Source organism: Narcine bancroftii, chromosome 5 (assembly GCF_036971445.1).
Source record: "Narcine bancroftii isolate sNarBan1 chromosome 5, sNarBan1.hap1, whole genome shotgun sequence".
In the NCBI taxonomy this organism is placed as follows: Eukaryota; Metazoa; Chordata; class Chondrichthyes; order Torpediniformes; family Narcinidae; genus Narcine; species Narcine bancroftii.
This window is the reverse complement of record NC_091473.1, coordinates 174,831,175-174,854,887: the sequence shown is the minus strand read 5'-3', so window position 1 is coordinate 174,854,887 and position 23,713 is coordinate 174,831,175. Positions and strand designations below refer to the sequence as shown.

The following is a 23,713-nucleotide window of genomic DNA, read 5'->3' as shown; positions in this document are numbered from 1 at the left end:
ACAGGTCAGGTGACAGAAGTATGTGTAGGCGAACATTTTGGGTCCAGTGACCGTAATGTCATTATTTTCAAGTTAATTACGAATAAGGATATGTCTGGTCCTCGAGTTGAGATTCTAAATTGGACAAAGACCAATTTTGTGGAAACTAGAAAGGATTTAGGAAGAGTGGATTGAGAAAAGTTGTTTTCTGGCAAGGATGTGTTTAGTAAGTGGAAGGCCTTCAAAGGCAAAATTTTGAGAATGCAGTGTTTGCATTTTCCTGTCAGGAAGCCAAAAAGAAGGCATGAAGTTGCTTTGGCAGATAATATGAAGGTAAACCTGAAGGATTTTTACAAGTATGTTAAGAGTAAAAGGATAGTAAGGGACAAAATTGGTCCTCTAGAAGATCAGAGTGGTCATCTATGTGTGGAGCCTACCGAGATGGGGGAAATCTTAAACATTTTTTTTGCATCAGTATTTACTCAGGAAACTGGCAGAGTGTACAAGGAAGGGAAACAAGCAGTAATGTCATGGAACATATAGAGATTAAAGAGGAGGAGGTGCTTGCTGCCTTACAGCAAATAAAGGAAGATAAATTCCCCCAGGCCTGACATGATATTCCCTCGGATCTGGAGGGAGTCTAGTAGAGAAATTGCAGGAGCCCTGGCAGAAGTAATAAAATGACCTTAGCTATGAGTGAGGTTCCAGAGGTTTGGAGTCTTGTTCATGTTGTTCCGATGTTTTAAAAATGTTCCAAAAGTAAACCAGGAAATTACAGGCTCGTGAGCCTGACGCCAGTAGTAGGTAAATTATTGGAGGCTGTTTTGAGAGATAGGATATGCAAGTATTTGGACAGCCAAGGGCTGATTAAGGTTAGGCAGCATGGCTTTGTGCGTGATAGGTTGTGTGTAATTTTTTGAGGTTACCAAGAAGGTAGATGAAGGAAAGCCTGTGGATGTTGTTTACGTGGACTTCAGTAAGGCCTTTGATAAAAGTCCCACATGGGAGGTTAGTTGAGAAGGTTCAGACACTAGGTATCCATGGAAAGGTTATAAAGTGGATTCAAAATTGGCTGAATGGGAGAAGACAGAAAGTGGTAGTGGATGATTGCTTCTCAAACTGGAGGCCTGTGATTAGTGGTGTGCCTCATGGATCAGTGCAGGGACCATTGTTGTTTGTTGTCTATATCAATGATCTGGATGATAATGTGGGAAATTGGATCAGCAAGTTTGCTGATGACACTAAGATTGGAGGCGTCGTGGACAGCGAGGAAGGCTTTCAAAGCTTGGAGAGGGATCTGCACCAAATGGAAAAATGGGCCAGAAAATGGCAGATTGAGTTTAATGCAGACATGTGTGAAGTTTTGCATTTTGGAAGGAAAAACCAAGGTAGGATATACACAGTATATGGTAGGACACTGAGGAATGTGGAGGAACAAAGTGATCTGGGAATACAGATACCTAATTCCCTGAAAGTGGCATCACAGATGTAAAGAAAGCTTTTGGCATCGTGGCCTTCATAAATCAAAGTATTGGAGTATAGGAGTTGGGATGTTATGGTGAGGTTGCATAAGACACTGGTGAGACCAAATTTAGAACGTTGTGTGGAGTTCTGGTCACCTAACTACAGGAAGGATATCAATAAGATTGAAAGTGTCGAGAAGATTTTCTAGGATGTTGCTAGGTCTTCAGGAGTTGAGTTACAGGGAAAGATTAAACAGGGTGGGACTTTATTCCTTAGAGCGTAGAAGAATGAGAGGAAATTTGATAGAGGTTAACAAAATTATGAGGGAAATAGACAGAGTAAATATGAGTAGGCTCTTTCCACTTAGATTGGGAGAGATAAATACGGGATGACATGAATATCATGACTTTAGGGTGAAAGGTGAAATGTTTAGAGAGAACATTAGGGGAGCTTCTTCACTCAGAGTGTGGAATGAGCTGCCATCTGATGTGAATGAGGCTTGATCTTAAGTTTTAAGAATAAATTGGATAAGAGAAGTCTGGAGGGTTATGGCATTGGTGCAAGTCATTGGGACTAGAGGAATGATGTTTTGGCACAGACTAGAAGGGCCGAATGGCCTGTGCTTATAGTTAGAAACTCTTATACCTGCAGCAATAAAGCAACTAAACATACCTGACTAATCACAAACCCTTGTGAAGCCAAATGTCCCAACATTACAATGCCCTGAAATGAGGGAACTATGTATAAAGGTGCTGTGATTTCTACATGGTCACACCAAAATGTGTATACGAATAACCTTGAATAAAATCTGGAATGGGCACTTTAGTTTCATGTGGATTGTTTGATTACAAATTTTAAATTGTGGAGCATAGTGGCAAATAAAGGAAAAAAGTATCAATCCCAAACATTACGGAGGGCACTGAATGTCGGCATGTGTAGCTTGAATTTGCCATTGACAGGACAAATGAAGGCTTAACCTCCATGAGAGCATGATGATGCAACCACCAATTACTCAAAAGACTGTTGTTGAGAAACCAATAGGCTTTTATTCACTCCTCCATACTGTTCGATTGTCCTGCACTGAGGAGGGGCTGTGGAAGTCGACTTTACACAGGAGCCTGTGGGGAGGGACCACAGGTATAATTGGCCAATAGGTGTGCCTGACCAGACAATTATATGCAACAATAGTTTGCCACATTCTCTCCTTGTTTTAAATTTTAAAAAGTCCAGCAGGGTGAAGTGGAACTTACAAAGTTACAAATTCAAAAGTCACATTACAGTCTTTCAGGTGGTCTGGTGGTTCACTTGGACCATCATAGTACCAGTTGCATTTACGGTGCAGCGACAGGGTCCTCAACAGTCTTGAGCGCCTGTATGTACTCATAAGTGTTGTGCTGGTGGGTTGGTGCCAATGAGCCCAGTGTATTCTCTCTCAGGGCAGAGGCAGAGTACCAGGGGTTAAGTGCATCATGTGTGTTCAATGGTGAGGAGGGTGTGAAGTGATCAGCAGTGGTCTCCAGGGCCCCTGAGGGAGCCAAGTCCCTGTCAGAGTCTGTCCGGGTATTTCATGTAGGCATATTGGGGGTTGGCATGGAGGAGGTGGGCCCTTTTGACCAGGGGGTCAGATTTGTGATTCCTCACATCATTCCTGAGTAAGAGGGGTCCTGGGGATGTCTGCCAGTAGTGTGGACCATGTCGTGGATTTCCTGGGAAAGGAAAACATGTTCATGCGGTGTGGCATTTGTGGCAGTACACATCAGGGACCTGATAGAGTGGAGTGTCTCCAGGAGGACCTCTTTACCAGTGGGAGACTGGGAGGCTCTTAGACCGCAAAGCTAGGAAGACTGCCTTCCAAACCATAGCATTCTCCCTCTCTACTTGCCCATTACCCTGGGGGTTGTAACTAGTGGTCCTGTTCATGACAATGCCCTCGCCAACAGGTTCTGTCATAGCTCATCATTCATAAAAGGTCACTGTGGATATAATTGGGGAAGCCAAACAGTGTAAAGCTGCGCAGGGCCTTGATGACTGTGGCAGCAGTCATGTCCAAGCAGGGGATGGCAAATGGAAAACGGGAGTATTCATCAATGATGTTTTCAGTGGAGGGCAGGGGTCCTTTAATATCGACACTGAGTCACTCAAAGGGGTGGATGGCTTTAATTAATTGTGCCCTGTCTGGCCGATAGACGTGCGGCTTGCACTCAGCATAAACCTGGCAGTTCTTTGTCATGGACGTAATCTCATCAATGGAGTACGGTAGGTTGCGTGCTTTGACAAAAGGAAAAAAACTGGTAACTCCGGGATGTTAGAGATCATTGTGGAGGTTTTGCAGCTGGTCAATCTGTGCACTGGCACAGGTCCCGGGGGACAGGGTGGCTAGCGGCTCATTAAGTTAAACCAGCCAGTACAAGATATTGCAATTGTGGGTGGACAGTTCAATCCTCCATCTCAGTATTTTGTCATTTTTGTTTTTACCCTGCTGTTGATTATTAACATGAACGCAACTGTGCGTTGATCAGTCAGCAGGGTGAATTCTTACCGGTCTGGTAACAGAGCCAGTGCTGCACTGCCTCGACAATGGCTTGGGCCTCTTTCTCGACCGAGGAGTGTTGAATCTCGGGGCCCTGCAGGGTACATGTAAAAATGCGTCTGGCCTGCCTGCCTGGATCAGGGTGGTTACCAGGACAAAATCTGACAAATCGCTTTCACCTGAAACAGAGTGGATTCATCCACAGCATGCATTAAGGCTTTGGCAATATCTGCCTTAATGCGATTGAAGGCTGCACGAGCCTCCATCGCCAAGGGAAAGGATGTGGATTTGATGAGGGGGCGGGCCTTGTCCGCAGAATAGGAAAAGACCCAAAGGCATCTCTTCAGGGCCTTGAGGCTGTGTGGAAGGGGAAGCTCCAGTGCGGTCAGGGTCCAGGCTGATAACTCCATTCTCCACGACACAGCCAAGGATGGCCAGATAGATTGTGCGAGACACATACTTGGCCTTATTATACTGTTAAGGAGCTTGGCTGTTTTAAGAAATTTCTGGAGATTGTGTCATGGTCCTGCAGGTCATGGCCACAGATGGTGATGTTATCGAGGTATTCGAAAGTGGCCCGCAACTCGTACAGGCCACCATGCAGTCCATCTCCCACTGGAAGACCGAGGCACTATTCGTGACCCCAAAGGGGACCCACTGGCGGTCCTCTGGGCAGATAGGGAGCTGGTGGTATGCTGACTTCACGTCGAAAAGACCAATATTGGGCAATTTGGTTGACCCAGTCAGAGATGCATGGGAGGGGGTGTGCATCAAATTGCATGTATCTGATTATCTATGTCTATGATCATCCTATTCTTTTCCCTATTCGGTACTGCCACTACCTGTGCTCACCAAGGCCTGGTGCTGGCTTCAATAATCCCCTCCTTGACTAAACGCTGTACCTCTGCCCGGATGAAGGCACTGTACCGCTTACTTTTAGTGGTGACGGGTTTACAGTTGGGAGTGAGATTGGCGAATAACGATGGGGGGATCATTTTAGTGTGGAGAGCCCGTCGATCATGAGCATTTGGGTTGTTGGTTTGAAGATTACCAGTTACATACAGTGAGGGATGGCTGGGGCCCATCGAATTCCATCATCACTCTTTTAAGGTAACACTGAAAATCAGGTCTCAATAGCACAGCAGCAGAGTTCCTATATTACCATCAATCTAAAGCAGGGATGTCAAACTCAAATTCACGGAGGGCCAAAATTAAAAACTTGGACTAAGTCGAGGGCCGAACTAAATTTTTATTGAAAATTTTCAACAACATCTGCATGTTTTCTCTTCTTTCAACATATGTAATGTTAAACTTTTTCTTATTAAAATAAATGTTTAATAATAGTTTTGGATAAACTCTTTCCAGAAGCATTAACAAATGAGAAATAAAATATTCAATAAATAATATTTCTCTATAGAGGATTTGTCAAATGTTGCTAGTGTGCTGTCGAAAAGTAAAATCTGAGGGCTATTGAGAATGTGGGAGAATAACATGATTCCTGAAACAATCAAATGGGTGACTGATTGTGGGCATGAACTCTAGCAGGGTTATTTGCCATGCCCTTTTTCCATTGGTACAGATATCCTTTGATTTACACACTTTTCAAGTTTTATGCCTAATGAGCTTGTATCCAGGTGCAGGACCATTTTTAACCAGGAATATATTTATCACTGTGACATGAAACTATTGGAAGATCGTTTTATCCTGACATTAAAGTTCATAATCCTTACTCAGGCCTGTGTGCGGGAGGGCGGGGTTTGCGGGCGATCGGGTTGGACAACGACAGTGCGGGGGCATCGGCTCTCGCTGCAGGGTGGCATCTCAGCGGATCAGCGGCCCCGTCACCGTGAGTTGCGGATCGGCCTGCGGCAGGGAGGGGGAGTGGGCAACGGTCCTGGCGAGGTCAGGCCTGAGGCCTCCGGTTCCGGGCGCTGGGAAGCGGCCTTGGCTTCCCCTAAGTCCGGCCAGGCTCCAAAACCAGAGTCCACGGTGAAACCCTGCAACATTATCAGAGGAGGTGGGGGCGATTAGCGGGCTGACGCCAATGCATTCTGGGATTTGTTGTATTACTGTGCATGCGCTATACTGGCGTGGTGGCCAGCGGGCCACCTCTAATACATTTTTGAAATGATCTTGCGGGCCAAATATAATTATATCATGGGCCAAATTTGGCCCGCGGGCCAGAGTTTGACATGTGTGATCTAAAGTCTTTATATTCAGTACCCTGCTTCATTAGAGTCACTACACAGAAGCCCCGGATGTCCGCTGTGTGTGACTTGGATGCCAAGGGGACCTTCTGGTTCACTGGCAATACTGTAAGGGAAAGGGGCTGCTCTGTGTCCGAGTGTATAAAGCTCTTCGTGCTCCCGCTATTGAATAAGAAACTGGTCAAGTGGCTATTTACCTGAATATCCATCATTGACCTAGCGAGTTGATGTGGGCTGTCCTGGACAAGTGTGATGGAGGCCACTCTCAGATCGCTGCACATCGCTGTTGTGGAAGACAATGGTGTCTAAAATAGCGGCCCCCAGGACCCGTATACAGCGCTGCTGGATCCTGAAGATGGCACAAAAAATGATGCCCGCCACAGCCTGCATACAGTGCTGCTGGGACCTGAAGATAGCACTCCGTTTCCTCTGATGTTTGCTCAGGCCACAGAAGTAGCACTTTGGGTGCTTCTGTAGTACTGCAGTTGTGGTTGGGTCATCACTGGAGCTGGGTGTAAGTGACAAGAGTTGGCTGCGGAGCACTGCTGCCATAGTCGAGTCATTAGCAGAGCAAAGGGGAGGTAGAGGTTCTCAAGATGGCAGAGTCCGGGGTAACCATGAGGCGACTGTGTTGTTGGTTGAGTAGGCCTCCATGTTCTGGAGACCCACCTCCAGCGTACCTGCCAGCTCAACTGCTCTCTGCAGACTGAGCTCCCCTTGCTCCGAGTCTCTGTTGGATGTAGTTCGACTTGATCCCCACAACATAAGCATCCCAGATCAGGTTCTCTGTGTAATCCACAGCGGACACAGCTTTGCATTCACAGGCCCTGCCGAGTGCATGCAGGGCCTGAAGATATTTGGCTTTGGACTCACCAGGTTAATGTTTGTATGTCATTAGAAGCTGTGTGGCGTAGACAACGTTGATCTTATGCAGGTACTATCCTTTGAGTATGTCCATGGTTTCCTGGTACAATGTAGCATCCACGATCATGGAATACACCAGGATGCCAACCTGGGAGTGCAGCACTTGTAGCTTATCGGTCTCTGATCGCACAATGGTAGAGGAAGCCTGCAGGAATGCTTCAAAACAGTGCAGCCAGAGGTCAAAGTTAGTGGATGCCTCAGACGATTGAGGGTCAATCTCCAGCTTTTCTGGCTTCAGGATCTGTTCCATGATATAAAACAAAACTTTAAATGAATAAAATTGATGCACTACCAATTACTTAAAAGACTGTGGTTTGGAAACCAATAGGCTTTTATTCACTTAAGAACAAAGGTGCATCATACTCTTTGATTGTTCTGCACTGAGGAGGGAGTTGTGGAAGAGTCACTTTTATACAGGAGCTTGTGGAGAGGGGTTTACCACACACTAGATCTGAAAATGCTAGAATCTTGAACAAAAAATTGACTGTCCATTTTTCTCTCCATTGATGCTACTTGACCCACCAAGTCTCTCATTGTTTGCTTAACTTGCATGGATTGACATTTGTCAGCATGATGCCCAAGACCATCCTGCTGCATCACATAATGTCTTCACCTGTGGGGGCAGTGCAGAATAGTCTCTTCTCCCAAAACAACTGATGAAGCAGTCTTTGGCTTGGCTTCGCGGACGAAGATTTATGGAGGGGGTAAAAAGTCCACGTCAGCTGCAACCTCGTTTGTGGCTGATAAGTCCGATGCGGGACAGGCAGACACGGTTGCAGCGGTTGCAGGGGAAAATTGGTTGGTTGGGGTTGGGTGTTGGGTTTTTCCTCCTTTGCCTTTTGTCAGTGAGGTGGGCTCTGCGGTCTTCTTCAAAGGAGGTTGCTGCCCGCCAAACTGTGAGGCGCCAAGATGCACGGTTTGAGGCGTTATCAGCCCACTGGCGGTGGTCAATGTGGCAGGCACCAAGAGATTTCTTTAGGCAGTCCTTGTACCTTTTCTTTGGTGCATCTCTGTCACGGTGGCCAATGGAGAGCTCGCCATATAACACGATCTTGGGAAGGCGATGGTCCTCCATTCTGGAGACGTGACCCATCCAGCGCAGCTGGATCTTCAGCAGCATGGACTCGATGCTGTCGACCTCTGCCATCTCGAGTACTTCGACGTTAGGGATGAAAGCGCTCCAATGGATGTTGAGGATGGAGCGGAGACAACGCTGGTGGAAGCGTTCTAGGAGCCGTAGGTGGTGCCGGTAGAGGACCCATGATTCGGAGCCGAACAGGAGTGTGGGTATGACAACGGCTCTGTATACGCTTATCTTTGTGAGGTTTTTCAGTTGGTTGTTTTTCCAGACTCTTTTGTGTAGTCTTCCAAAGGCGCTATTTGCCTTGGCGAGTCTGTTGTCTATCTCATTGTCGATCCTTGCATCTGATGAAATGGTGCAGCCGAGATAGGTAAACTGGTTGACCATTTTGAGTTTTGTGTGCCCGATGGAGATGTGGGGGGGCTGGTAGTCATGGTGGGGAGCTGGCTGATGGAGGACCTCAGTTTTCTTCAGGCTGACTTCCAGGCCAAACATTTTGGCAGTTTCCGCAAAGCAGGACGTCAAGCGCTGAAGAGCTGGCTCTGAATGGGCAACTAAAGCGGCATCGTCTGCAAAGAGTAGTAAGAGCTTGCTAAACCACATCCAACTTTGGCAGCCATCTAATCAATCAAAGACTTTGCTTCTCAATGTCAGGGAAATTCAGAAGTATTCATTCAAAAATTATTGAAATCAATTAAGCAATTAAAATATATATTTAAGATTTTTAAAATGTGAAGCACTTAAAATTTTGCTATTACCCCACATCACCAATCAAGCCACTAGATTATGGCCCATTTCCAACCTGTTACTGAACACTGTATTTTACTTTGCAGAATAGCATTTCTATATCATCTGAGGCTTGTGGTAAGCCCAAATTAGAAGCAGTGGTAGCTACAATCGTACTCGTTTTTCACTGTGCTCAAAAATTTTATGGCCACTGCAGCGAAATGAACTCGATTCAATCTTTTCCTTCTTATGAATAAGGATATTTATTGCCTGCTCTCTCTCTATACAAGAACTCCAGAAAGATATCGGGATTGACATTTGATCCATTATGGTTTATATGAGGGTAACAGCAATTTTGGTGAGTTTTTGTCATTTCACAAACATATGTTCATTATGACTATTAATGGAAAAACCTAATAAGTTCTTAGCAAAAATAGAACACTACAAATCTCCAAAGCATTCATTATTTGCGTGAAATTTTGTTTCCAGTGAGGAATTTAAGTTGTGGTTTTGACCTTTGTAGACTTGCAAATTCATTCAGAAAGATTATCAGTAAAGTCAGTTCAAGATGGAAAGCTAATATTAATTGGAAATATCAATTAAGCCCAAAAAAAATCAATGTTTTCCTATTTTTCCCAGTTTTGCCTCCTTGATGGAGAAATTAATTCAACATCATTAGGTACATTACACCAGTCTTGCAATCAGATAAACATATATGTGCAAATGTGTGTGATGGATCTGGAATTGGAGGGGTACCTGATTTTGATCAAGTAACTTTGTGTGACACTCGAAAACAAATAGTTCAGAAGAATTTCCAGGCCCTTGCCATTTTCAGAGTGGCAGATAAAGCAACAGAAATCATATTCTTGTTTAATGAAAAGGTAACTGTTGTCTTATGGGTGCTATAAAGGAAGCATGATGTATTCTATTAAATATTTACTTGATCCTAGTTAGAGTATTTATCATTATTAATAGCCTATAGATGGAAAAGAAGTGTGCTTAGATATTGTAATATGTTCCAATGAGTGTTTTATACAGCCATTGTCGCGCCATTCCAATGACAATTTCAGATATGGGGTAACTGTCCCTCAGCAGCAAATGCCATTTCTGAAGAGAAAAAAATTCTCATATCAGAGCCTGGAGCCATGTGCAGTTAAATGGATGGGGAATGGTCAAGTTACAAATTTTATCATCAATAAAAACTTTTTGGAACATCCCAAATATAACCAGAAAGGAAGCCACATTTATTGCAACAGAAGATTGGTTGAGATCAACTGAAACTCCCAAATAAGTCCAAGGGTTAAGCATTTCTGACTTTAAAACAGGAGAATTGGTGTCAGGTGAATGATCTCTGAGTTGACCTTTAACAAATAGAAAAGAACAAAGTCTAGTTTTCATTTTTCATTCATTCATTCATTGACAGGATGTCAGATTCACTGTCAATGTTTCTGCAGTGAGTGGCCTACTAAACCATATCTGAGAGTCTACCACAATCCAGTCTGTGGGAGTTTGAAGTCTATACATGCCAGTGCTATTCATAGAATAAGATGAGTTTTTTTTAAATTATCCAGTGGTTTCATGGTAGTCAAATGAGAAGAATTGTTGTAATATGCCATACTGCTGAGGTTTACTGAATTTAAATTCCACAACTTCCATGGTTTTGAGATAATCACTTGCAGTTATTTCAATAACGGTCACTATGCATAATTTTTTTTTTTTTTCTTTGGCTTGGCTTCGCGGACGAAGATTTATGGAGGGGGTAAAAAAGTCCACGTCAGCTGCAGGCTCGTTTGTGGCTGACCAGTCCGATGCGGGACAGGCAGACACGATTGCAGCGGTTGCAAGGGAAAATTGGTTGGTTGGGGTTGGGTGTTGGGTTTTTCCTCCTTTGCCTTTTGTCAGTGAGGTGGGCTCTGCGGTCTTCTTCAAAGGAGGCTGCTGCCCGCCAAACTGTGAGGCGCCAAGATGCACGGTTTGAGGCGTTATCAGCCCACTGGCGGTGGTCAATGTGGCAGGCACCAAGAGATTTCTTTAGGCAGTCCTTGTACCTTTTCTTTGGTGCACCTCTGACACGGTGGCCAGTGGAGAGCTCGCCATATAATACGATCTTGGGAAGGCGATGGTCCTCCATTCTGGAGACGTGACCCATCCAGCGCAGCTGGATCTTCAGCAGCGTGGACTCGATGCTGTCGACCTCTGCCATCTCGAGTACCTCGACGTTAGGGGTGTGAGCGCTCCAATGGATGTTGAGGATGGAGCGGAGACAACGCTGGTGGAAGCGTTCTAGGAGCCGTAGGTGGTGCCGGTAGAGGACCCATGATTCGGAGCCGAACAGGAGTGTGGGTATGACAACGGCTCTGTATACGCTTATCTTTGTGAGGTATTTCAGTTGGTTGTTTTTCCAGACTCTTTTGTGTAGTCTTCCAAAGGCGCTATTTGCCTTGGCGAGTCTGTTGTCTATCTCATTGTCGATCCTTGCATCTGATGAAATGGTGCAGCCGAGATAGGTAAACTGGTTGACCGTTTTGAGTTTTGTGTGCCCGATGGAGATGTGGGGGGGCTGGTAGTCATGGTGGGGAGCTGGCTGATGGAGGACCTCAGTTTTCTTCAGGCTGACTTCCAGGCCAAACATTTTGGCAGTTTCCGCAAAGCAGGATGTCAAGCGCTGAAGAGCTGGCTCTGAATGGGCAACTAAAGCGGCATCATCTGCAAAGAGTAGTTCACGGACAAGTTTCTCTTGTGTCTTGGTGTGAGCTTGCAGGCGCCTCAGATTGAAGAGACTGCCATCCGTGCGGTACCGGATGTAAACATAATACATAATTGGGTAATGACATGAGAAAGTAAGGAAAAGGAAAGTTGCAAAGTCGCCTTTTTCTTCATAAACAGTGCTACAAATCACATGTTCCAGATGTTAATTGCTGAAAGAAAGCTATCTAATTTGACATGATAGTTTCAACCATCTCACAAGAGCGTCTCTAACATTATTGCTAATTATTAGGTGATAATAACTGATTAATGAAATCAATATTTCATTCCTCCAATTCACCACTGGAGGAGTGTGAGGTGATTTTAAACTATAATTGCTAACTTCAGCTAGAGGCATCTCCAAAAGTTTGGTTAAGATTTTGCACAGAACTTCAATGAATCTTATTATTTTAAAAGGTTGTGACTCTTCATAGCAGAATATTCTCTTGCTTTTACTCTCTCTTGCTCTCCCCAATTTCTTACTCAGTTCTTAAAGTTTGTGAGCTTTTCAACCCATGACCTTTATTCATGATAATGAACATAATAAATGGAAAATCTAAACTTGGATTACTGCCAACTAAATGAGCCTCTTATGTTAACAGGAGCTGGTGGTGCTAACATAGCATATATCAAAATAGAAACAGCACAGAGGCCAAAAAAATCTGACCTTAAGTTTCTGAATGTATAGCAAAAAATCTCTATCCACAAACTGAACTCAATCTTTTAAGCTGAACTCACATGCACAAGGTTTTATGCACAACCCAATCTCCCTAGCATTCACTTCAGCATCAACTCCTACCCATTGAAAAGTTGACCTGGAATTTTTTTTTTAAATTTCTATGACATGGTAACAGTCCCTTCTGGCAAATACCCCAATTAACCCACAACCCCCATACATTTTGAAGGGTGGGAGGACCCAGAGGAAACCCATGCAGACACGGAGATTATACAAAATCCTTACAGGCAGCACTAGATTTGAAACCCAGATTCCTGGTGCTGGAGTAGCATTGTGCTAACTGCTAAGCCAATTGTGCCTGCCATGTCCATGTGCAGTTAATCTTGGATATTCATTCAGCATCATTCTGTCATCTAATGATGTCACTGGCCATGCTGTGTAGTATTCCTTCACTGCCGATAGAAATTGCAGTTTTTGTGTGTGTCCTACAACCTTTATTGTTTACTCAGAGAAACTTGGAGTGTATTGTACAGGGTTCAGTAATGATATGGCAGCATTTGTTCAGGGGCTGATAAATGACAGCAAATATTTGCATTACAAAAGTGCCAAGTGACAACCATTTCCAACAAGAAACCATCTAACCAAGTACCTTTGCCATTCAGTTGCAACACAATCAAGACCACACCATCAATGTCCAAGGGGACACCTAATGACAAGAAATTCAATTGAATGGAGCCACAATGATTGACAGGGCTGGCAGTAAATTAAGACTCAGCGATTTCCCCCCCCCCCCCCCCCCCGCCCCAGACTGCAGATAGAATATAGAAGGTGAGTGAGAAAAATGTTAAGGCATCATTTGGCCTGGCTCAGTCAGCAATAGCTAAAGTTCCAAACTTCTTGCTGGATGGCTTTTGTTCTCTTTAGCAAATTATTAACAAATTATAGTCCTGGCTTGTCCAAGGGAACAGATGGAACATTGGAAGGATGCTTGCTCAAGTTTCTACATGGCACTAAGACATTTAGGCAAGAAGTTTTTTTTTCTGAAAATAAACTTTATTCACAATAATTCAGGTTGTACCTCTCTTATCCAGCACTCTGTGGTCTGGCAACTCCCATGGTCCGGCACATTTGAATCTGCTGCCGTTAGTACAAATTCCTTAGAGACAGTGTGGGACTCAAGCCCCAGTTCCAATCACTGGCGCTGTAAAGTTGAATCTGCCTTTAGGACAAACTCCTTACAGACAGCACAGGACTCGGACTCAGTCCCGAGGCTGTAAAGGTGTTGCGCTAACAGCTACACTAACCATGCCTCCCCACGGTTTTATTTCCTGTTTTAAACTTTGTTCTACCTTTGATATGTTTGCATATGGGCTTCCCTCGGGGATCATTTTCTGTTTTCCAGCATTTTCTGTGGTCCAGCAATGGCCAGGTCCAATGTCGCCAGATTAAAGAGGGACTACCTGTACCATGTACAAAGGTAACTACATTCAGTCTGCACATTCTGAGTATCCTTATTCGTAAACATTCCATAACTGCATTATTACATTAATCCTCTAATAACAATATTGCCACTACTATAGCCTCTTGTAATTACTTTCCCCTCCATTGTTTGAGGGGATTTCCCTCCATCTCAGCCTGTCAATGTCCAGTAGCATAAGGACTCTAGCCTGTGTCCTTCCCCACAAAGCCCTTGTGTTGAAATAAAAAGATATCAAAGGCAAGTCCATAATGCTTGCATATTCTAGTCAAAGTGACAAAGGTAAGAATCTGACCATAGAAAGTAGTTCATTAAAGATAAGATATTCAATTCATTTATTTTGCCTATTTGGGGTGTTTGAGAATAGCTAATCCTTGATGTACGTAATTGATGACCTTAACCCTGCAGTGCCAGTACCAGTATTGACTGGAAGAAGAGCAAAGATTCAATAGACATTTTTAAATTAAGTTCCAGCAGAATAAAACATTGAAGATACAACTTTATTTGCCAAGCAGGAGAGATTAGTTTGGTGCCTTGTGCATTTGTATTGCAATCAACACGAAATAAATGAAGGGCAAAATCATGTTCTTTCCTTCTTCAATATTTTTATTAACACTGAAATTTAGCATCCAAAAATACAGAGTACATACATGTTAAAAGTCAAAAAGATATATTACACGTATTATTTCATCCATTGTACCCCACATTTTAATCAAACACATTATATTGTATTGTTATTTTATTATTTTTAAAAAAATCTAAACCCACCACCAAGAAAGAAGCTGTTTGGCCAAAAAAAAAGACAGAATTCTTATCAGAGAGATAAATTACCTCATTAGTCAACAGTTCTACCTTCATAACAAATCAAAGATTATAAAAGTAATTCAAAAAGGATCCCCACAGTGTTTGAAAATTTGAATTCAAATCGGAAATTGAGCATCTAACCTTCTCTAAATTTAAACATGACATCACATAGCCATTCAGGAATATTAAGCGGGGTAACGCTCCTCCATCGGAGCAACACCTCCCGCCGAGTCGTAAGCTAAAACATACATATTGGTCAGATGCCGTTAAAGTTATGTCACTCTCTCCAACAATACCAAATAAATCAGCAAACATGAATTAATGAAGCATCTCCATTGTTGCATTTATCACAATTAAGAGATAGATTTGCATAAAAATTAGATAGGTTCACATGTCCAAAGTCAGACTATGGACTACTTTAAATTGTAGGAGAGCGTGGCAAGCACATAAAGAAGAGGTACTAACCAATTTGAAAATTACATTCCAAGTTTCTTCAGAAATTAAAAGCTGTAGGTCCTGTTCCAAGGCTTTTTAAAAAATTTTATCTGAGGGAGCCTCTCTTATTCCTAACAGCATATCATAAATGTTAGATATTGAACCATTATAGAAAGGTTGTAAATTAAAAATTACATAATTTAAATTCTTATTGATCCTCTTAAGAAATGAATGTAATTGAGATCATAAAAAATCTCTAATTGGGTAGCTAATAAAGAAAATGAGTATTTGGTAGACTGTATTTAACTGAAGGTTGTTCAAAGAAAACAAGACTCCCTTCAACAAATAAATCTTTAAAACATTTTTTTTTTAATTTTTAAAACATTTAATGTCCAATCTATTACCAGTCTTTAAAAGTTATATCAATCATGGAAGGTTTAAAGAAATAATTAGAAAAAATTAGGACTAGAAAGAGAAAATCTCATTAAATCAAAATGTTTTCTAAATTGTATCCATATCCTCAAAGTATGGTTAACCACCAGATTATTGCTTAATTTATTTAAAGATATTGGAAGTGAGGATCCAAGAAGTGAGATGAGAGAAAATTTTGTAACAAAATTAGATTCCAAAGAGACCCATAGAAAGTAAGATTTTGTATATTGACTGCCCGATAATGAAACCTAAAGTTTGCCAAGGCTAAACCTCCATTCTTTTTTTTTTGTAAATGTATTTTATTCTTCCATATATAAGATGATATTGAATCAAAAAAAGACAGGAATAAAAACAGACAAAGCCTAAAAAAGTATAAAAATTTAGGTAATATATTCATTTTAATAGAGTTGTTTCGATCAGACAATGATAAAGAAAGGGGAAACCAATTAGATAGCACCCCTTTCATGTGTTTGATAAAGGTGAGAAAATTTTCTCTGAATAGGTTTTTATGGTTTTTTTTAGTAATTGTTACATATGTAACAATATGTAAATATGTAAATAGAGTTCTTACAATTTTAAAAGGAAGAGTAATATTTATCAATGCCAAATTATTCAAAGAAAAAAGTTCACTTTTATGAAGATTATTAACTTATAAACTGGAAATTAACTGAAATGAGAAATTAAAGAAAGCCTTGAAGTCTGAAGATTAGAAGTAAAAAGCAATAATTTATCACCATAAAACAAAACCTAATGGGCTGTGCCCTTTCTTAAAATACCAGTAATATCATTAGATTCTCGAAATGCAGTAGCTAAGGGTTCTAAAGCCAGGTCAAAAAGTAATGGAGAAATCATGTTCCCAACTATCCCAAGACATGCTCAAAGGTCAAAAACTATAATGCAAATTGGACTTTTGTTGATTGTGAAAGATGTCTCAAAACAGTTTAAAAGGGCTTGAAGGTGTTGATTGAAATTGAATTTAAGTACAATCAGTGCAATTTTGGATGGGTTAATTACTACATGAGTTTGCCATATTTTTGTTGACATAAAAACGCTACGGATTGAAGTATTTATGATAGTTGCCATGTCTTTTCAGGTCAAAAAATCTACAATTGGAAAAAATTAATTGCGTTTTACTGGATCACACTGAGGTCCCCGCTTTAGAATAAGTCAGAATGTAGTCCTCAATGAGTTGCAAGCAAAATTTTAAAAAACCTGGTATGCCACAAAATTTATTAACTTCACAGGCACTGAATTTTGGTGCATTTACAACGAAGGTCAGAAGTTCACAGGCTTGTCTGTCTAACTACCGGTACTTACCTCTGCTTTCCTGTCTGTGGTTTATCGTTTATATGGCACCTGTAGGTTTTTACAGCTTCTAAAATCAGTTGAGCCAGCACAAAATTAATATCATAACTCTTGAGAGAAGTTCAATAAAAATTGATTTTAATTAAAAAAATAATGTGATATAACAACTAATTATAATTTAAGGTTCATTTTAAATTGCTCACTCTGTTTTGCTAATTTATCTGCACAAATGTATTATCCATTGAAGTCTTTTTCTTTGCACCCTCCCCCACTTAATTAAAAAATAATTGTTCTGTTTCTCAAATTTCAGATTTCCCACTGTTCATCTATTGACCCACTTGCTGTTTTGTTTCTGGTATTGGCCATAATGTTGCTGAAGTTTGCCTTTTTTCCATTCTACAGTCATTTTTCTTTTCTTGTGTCATATTTCATTTCATCATGCTTACCATTTCTTTTTTGGAATCATACATTCATGACAGTTATTTGCTTCCATTATTTCCCAGAATGAAATCAAAAATGTTCCCTGACTGTGGACTGTAGAAACTGTACATTACTTTTAATCCAGTATAGATTAAAACCGATAAAACCAGCCTGTGAATGTACTCACAAAAGTAATGTACAAGAGGAGCTTCAAGACTGAGATGAAGTTTCAACGTGAATTGTTATTTCCCTGCATGTATACTCTCTCACCTGATGAATTCCTTCAGCAATTTTTTTTTGCTCTAGGTTACAACATTGTGAGTCTCCTGTGTATTTGGTGAGTAAAGAAACTATTAAGGTCAGGGTGAAAGTGAGCTGAATTTATGGGACTAACTTCAATTTGAAAGTCTGACACAGTTCAAAAGTGACTGGAGGCATGGCAGGACAGCTCAGCTGAGTGGGATGTGCATCCTGTACCACACAAAAAGTCATCCAGAGTCCAAGGCAACCACATGCAGGAAGTGTCACTTGCTGCTGAATGCAGAACTTTTGAGTTTGAGCCTTGAAGCAGCAGCTGGAGTCACTGTGGTCGTTTTCTGAAGCTGAAGAATGTGTGCTGAATGTGCACTGTGTCTGCATCAAGGTGGACTAATTATCAACACAAATTGAAGCAAGTGAATCCATGTATTATCTGATGCAGCTGCAAGGTGACCAAAACAGGGAATTAAATATGCCATACAACTTTTGGGAAGGATAGAAAAAGGAAAAATGGTTGAGGTAGCATTGCTAATAAGTGATGAACATCAGTACAGAGGTTAGAAAGGGCTTTGACCTCACAAATTATGGTATAGACCTAGAATCCATTAGGATGGAATTTAAAGCAGCAGGAGGCAAAAAACATTTGATAGCACTGTTTATATGGCTTTCAATAATAGTCGCTGTCACATTTGTGGCCCGAAATGTGAAGTTAATAAAACATTAAACACAAGTTTTATCAGGTAAACTTCTCAGTGTCTTTATTCTCCGGTTTCCTTTGTTCCCCTGCTTGTGCTCTTATCTCTCTCATACCACGTGACTTCCGGTATACCTCATACATATTCATTATCATGACAGTCGCCTCTTAGAGAATAGTATAAATGAGGAAGTTAAAGGAGCAGAAAAGGAATTTTATATATACATATGTGTTTATGTATATATATGTGTGTGTTTTTATATACACACACACACATACGTTTTTTGTATGTATATTGTTATGAGCCCAGAGGACCGCAAAACCCAGAAGCAATAGAAATTCAACAGGAGAATGGAACTATCCTGGAATGCCAATTTGGTTAGTTAGATGAGTTGGGCCAAAGGGCTTGTTCCGTACTGTATGATTAAAATGGACTGAAGCCCTGGCTTCAAACAAATTCAAACATAAGAATCATTCATATAATGAAGCTCGACAACTGAAGTTTGAAGAAGCTTGGTTCCAGAGTGTAGATGCTGTATGTTCAATGGTTTTCAATTAGTTCTGATGTTACATCTACTCTTGCAAGTTACTGAAGGTTCATTTTAGTGTCATGCGGTAATACATAAAAATAATCCCTTACTAATCACAGAGTACTGGTGGCTGGATGAGGGAGGGGGTGGGGATCATGGAGGGGAGTGGGGAATGAAGGATTGGGGATGAGAGGGGTGGAGGGGTTGAAGGGATGAGGGAGGGGTGGGGAGATGAGGGAGGGGTGGGGAGATGAGGGAGGGGTGGGGAGATGAGGGAGGGGTGGGGAGATGAGGGATTGGGGATGAGGGAGGGGTGGGGAGATGAGGGATTGGGGATGAGGGAGGGGTGGGGAGATGAGGGATTGGGGATGAGGGAGGGGTGGGGAGATGAGGGATTGGGGATGAGGGAGGGGTGGGGAGATGAGGGATTGGGGATGAGGGAGTGATGATGGAGGGGAGTGGGGAATGAAGGATTGGGGATGAGGGGTGGGGGGGATTGAAGGGATGAGGGAGGGGTGGGGAGATGAGGGATTGGGGATGAGGGAGGGGTGGGGAGATGAGGGATTGGGGATGAGGGAGGGATGATGGAGGAGTTTGGGGGATGAGGGAGAGGGTAGGAGGGTGCCTTTATAGTCAACTGTAGAAATATGAATAGTTTTGCAATTGTCTATTACAGCAAAACCGAGATCTGGATATGTTTATCAATGCATCAAAAAATTTCAACCTGAACATCACATGGCGGTGAGCGGGAGGTTTGAGCTAGTGGAGTTGTTCTAGTGAACCAGTGCGGACTTGAAAGGCCGACATGGCCTGTTTCCGCTTTGTAAATAGTTATATGGTTTATCTGGTTGCTTTAATTTTCTTTAAACATAAAAACAGGATCAAACTTTAATTTATTACTATTAACGTGTAACTTAACCCCCTCCTAATTCTAAGGACACATGTATGGAAAGTGTATATGTTTAGGAAGCTCTCGCGCTCGCTCTCTCTCTCTCTCTCTCTCTCTCTCTCTCATACCCCCACCCCCACCCCCCTCCTGGTTTCTTTCCTCTCTTTCTGCTTGTAAAAACCAGAACCTCTCCCAAGGCTCCAAATCCAATCCTTGAAAGATCTTTATCAGCACTTGAGCCCAGACTTACTTCTGAAGTTTCTTCCAAAGCAGGTCCATTGTTTTTGCAAAGCCACTGGTGCCTGAATGTCTGGCTTCAGCTCTCCCATTTTAAATGAGATGTGAAGTGTAAATATCTGTTTGTGAAGTGACCTACATTAAACCCCCACAATCTATCTCTTTTGAAAACATTTATATATAGTATAATATAAAATATAACCTGTGACAATATATATATGTGTATACAGTGGTTCCCCCTTTATCCGTTTTCTGCAGTTTCAGTTACTGCAGTCCGAAAATATTCTATGGAATATTCCCGAAATAAACTTCCTAAGTTTTAAATTGTGCACCGTTTTGAGTAGCTTGATGAAATCTCACACTGTCCAGTCCAGGATGTGTATCATCCCTTTGTCCAGCATATCCACGCTGTATACACTACCCACCCATTCGTCACTTAGTAGCCGGTTAGGGATGATGGTTATCAGATCGATTGTCGTGGTATTGCAGTGCTTGTGTTCAAGTAACCCTTTTTTAAAAATATTGTTATAATTGTTCTATTATCAGTTATTGTTGTTGATCTCTTATTGTTGATCTCATTTTGTGCCTAATTTATAAATTAAGCTTTATTATAGATATGTATATATAGGAAAAAACTTGTACAGGTTTGAGCTGCTTAACATTCACGATATGTTCTGTGAAATTGGGCGTTGTGCGATGTGAATGTTGTGTGAACACGATATTACAGTATATATAGGGTTTGGTACTATCCACGGTTTCAGCCATCCGCTGGGGTTCTTGGAACATATCCCCCATGGATAAAGGGGGACTACTATATATAAAGTCCAAAAGGACTTTACATCATTTTAAAGTGATATGTTTCAATCCATATGAAAGCAATAATGAAGGTATAAAGCTAGTTTAAGTAATTAATTTCTTGTGTGTTTTATTGGCAGAACGTCATCACGTTTAATAGTACATTTGCGATAAGTTTCACTATTAAATTAATTAGAAAAAGCATGATTAAAATGTGTGGAAAATGCACATGGGCAATGGCAATATTGTGTCAGCCAATGAACTGGAAGTAGATAGAACATTATGAGCTCCAGGGATGATTGACAGGGGAACTTACCCTATCAACTTTGTCCTAACTGGCTGAATATTGCATGCTACAGTCTGTAACAAAATATTGTCAGTGTTGCACACAGATGCAGGAGATTTGATTCAGATTTCAGATTTATTGTCAGAGTACATACATGAAATCACATATAATCCTGAGATTCCTTTTCCTGTGGGCACGGCAGAATTGCCATTAAATGGTAGTTAAACAAACAAAGAACAAAGGAGGTAAAGGGTAACCAACATTTCAGGCCTGAGCCCTTCATCAAGGTATAAGCAAAAAGAAGGCAGACACCTAATTAAGGGCGGGGGGGGAGAGGAGGGAGGAAGAGGCAAGGAGAAGAGTCAGGCTAACAGCCAAGAGGTCATAGGTGGGAGAATAGAAGAGAAAAGTGATAGATGAAGGGGATAGTTCTCTGAATTGAGTTGGGTTTCTGATTGACTTTGTTGTTGAGGTGATGATTTATGAGTGATTGAAGTACCCATTCACAAAAGGTCCCAGATTCCTTTCAGATCCTCTGAGAATAGTGTAATGACATTGATGAAGTAATGCAAAACCAGATACCAACACAGTATATATTCCAGTTGTGCAAATTAAACTCACCCTTCAAAGTATTAACAGTGTTCCTGCTGACTCTCAGGAGAAAACTGGAAAATAAACACAAGCAGCGGTGGTCTTTAAAGTCTCACTGGTGATGAAGTGAACTCAAACTGGGTTGCAGCAATCCATGGGTACCAGGTGGCAGACAGCGATACTGAAGTCAAAAAATCTGGATGCCAGAAATCAGATCAGCTAAGAACCTGGACTTTTCAAAATCTCAAACAAAAAAAAAAAGCAAGCTTTTGTGTGCATGCATGCATAAGCGCCACAGATGCACAGTGGCATTTTAATTTTTCTGAAAAAAAAATGAAGCATGCTGTATTTGCAAATGAATAAACTATCAAAATTCACCTGTTCATCTCCTTTATTCCTCCTTAAATTTGAATTTTGCAAGAAAATCTCAGAAGTTCGAAAATCCAGACTGACCCAATCCCAGAGCAGTCTGAATTTTCAGATTTCTACTCTATTGTCACTGGAAGTGTAACGTGGATTGCAAGCACAAATGCTGAACACTTAAGGGAAGACAGCAGGTATGAACTCCATGTAGTCACTGCCTAGTGAGCAAATTGTCAAGGTGCTGTTAAACCACAGAAGCCCTTTTCCACAGAGGTATCAGTGGTCATAATGGTTGCACTCTGATCCAGGTGAGAAGCTAAGATTGCATTGTCGCAGTGGGATCTCTATAGCAGTTTGTTGTGCATTGGAAGCTGAGAAATTGTCCATTTTGGGATGATTTGACAGAGATTGCCTTTCATTCCATATTGAAAAGATGGAGTTCCGTGATCAGATATTATTTGACATTTCTTATTGGCAGAACAGTTTATCATTGTTTTTCTTATTAAGAACAACAAAAAGCAGATCAGCCAGTCCAATCTTTATCCAAAATATAACTTTAATTTTTGTTTCAGCACCAAGTTTTAGGTTTCTTTTGATTGTGCTTTGGTTTGACTCTTGTATTTGGTTAATTTTGCCTATGCTTGCAAAGGTGTCTTGGTGCCAACTTGATTTATCGCAAAGATGTAGAAGTGGTTTGCATGTCTATAGAAAAGGCCTGTGGATCAGATGATCATGAAAGCACTCTTGGCAAACTATATTTTGAAGTGGGAAGTTTATTTGCTCAGGATTTGAAAACTCTAGTAAGAAAAGAAATTGAGTTAAACAGGAAGGTCTGCAGACACTGATTGTAGTGCAAAACACAAAATTGCTGGAGAAATTCTGCAGGCTATGCAGTATCTATAGGAGGTAAAGGGTAACCAACATTTCAGGCCTGAGCCCTTCATCAAGGTATAAGCAAAAAGTTAAGGGTGGGGGGCGGGGGGAGAGGAGGGAGGAAGAGGCAAGGAGAAGAGTGCAGGCTAACAGCTAAGAGGTCATAGGTGGGAGGATAGAAGAGAAAAAACCTGAGAAGTTATGGATGAAGGGGATAGTTCTCTGAATGGAATGGCGAGGGGAGCTAGAGGAAAGGAGACAGAGGGATAAGGAAAGAGAGAGGGATGGGGTCTAACAGAAACTGGAAAAGTTGATGTTAATGCTGTCTGGAGGATGACCAGATGGAATATTAGATGTTGTTCCTCCAATTTGCAGTAGATGAGGCCATGCTCAGACATGTTGGTATGGGAATGGTGTGTGGAATTAAAATGGTTGCCTACTATTGTACCAGGCAGAGCAAAAGTGCTTATCAAAACAATCTCCCAGTCTGCATCCATCCTCTCCAATTTAAAGGAAGCCACAACGTGGGGCACCAAATGCAATAGATGAAATAGTTCATTTGTGAGAAGCATTGGTTAACCTTTTAAATGAACCTGAAAAATTCTGTTAGCAGTTATTGAATATCTGTTTTATGTGCTGAACCTAGAATAAGAAATATTCCATCCGATTCGTTCTATTTTTAGGGCAGCAGTATATGAACATTTTCTAGTGGGCCTAGTGTTGGGGCATTATCAAACATACTATGGGATACCAGTTTTGTCAAACCTGACTGAGCTATTTGCAATACAGTATTAAAATGATTCCCAACCTTGTCAACTACAGTGTATAAAACTGCAATCAAATATATTTTTTTTTGGAGAAATTTAAATTTGAAAAACTTAACAGTCCACAAATCATCTTGCACTTTATGAATTCGCTGGTGCTTTCTTACTTTCTATTGAAGTGGATTAATTTATGCAATGAACTTTAAACAGCTAAATCTGGTCTTTATC

General features: G+C 41.5%; 1 protein-coding gene across 10 annotated transcripts in view; it reads left to right on the top strand.

Annotated features, from left to right (window-relative positions):
• pparg (peroxisome proliferator-activated receptor gamma) overlaps nt 1-23,713 on the top strand; it is a 202,766-nt gene that overhangs the window by 93,501 nt on the left and 85,552 nt on the right. For 2 of the 10 annotated variants that reach the window (XM_069939849.1, XM_069939850.1), the window contains 2 exons: nt 13,735-13,809; nt 17,512-17,542. The exons of 7 other annotated variants lie outside the window; for them this stretch is intronic. The gene's annotated coding sequence lies outside the window, so the exon portion shown is untranslated. The remainder of the gene's footprint in view (nt 1-13,734; nt 13,810-17,511; nt 17,543-23,713) is intronic. One more of the 10 variants, XM_069939851.1, reaches the window with a different exon arrangement.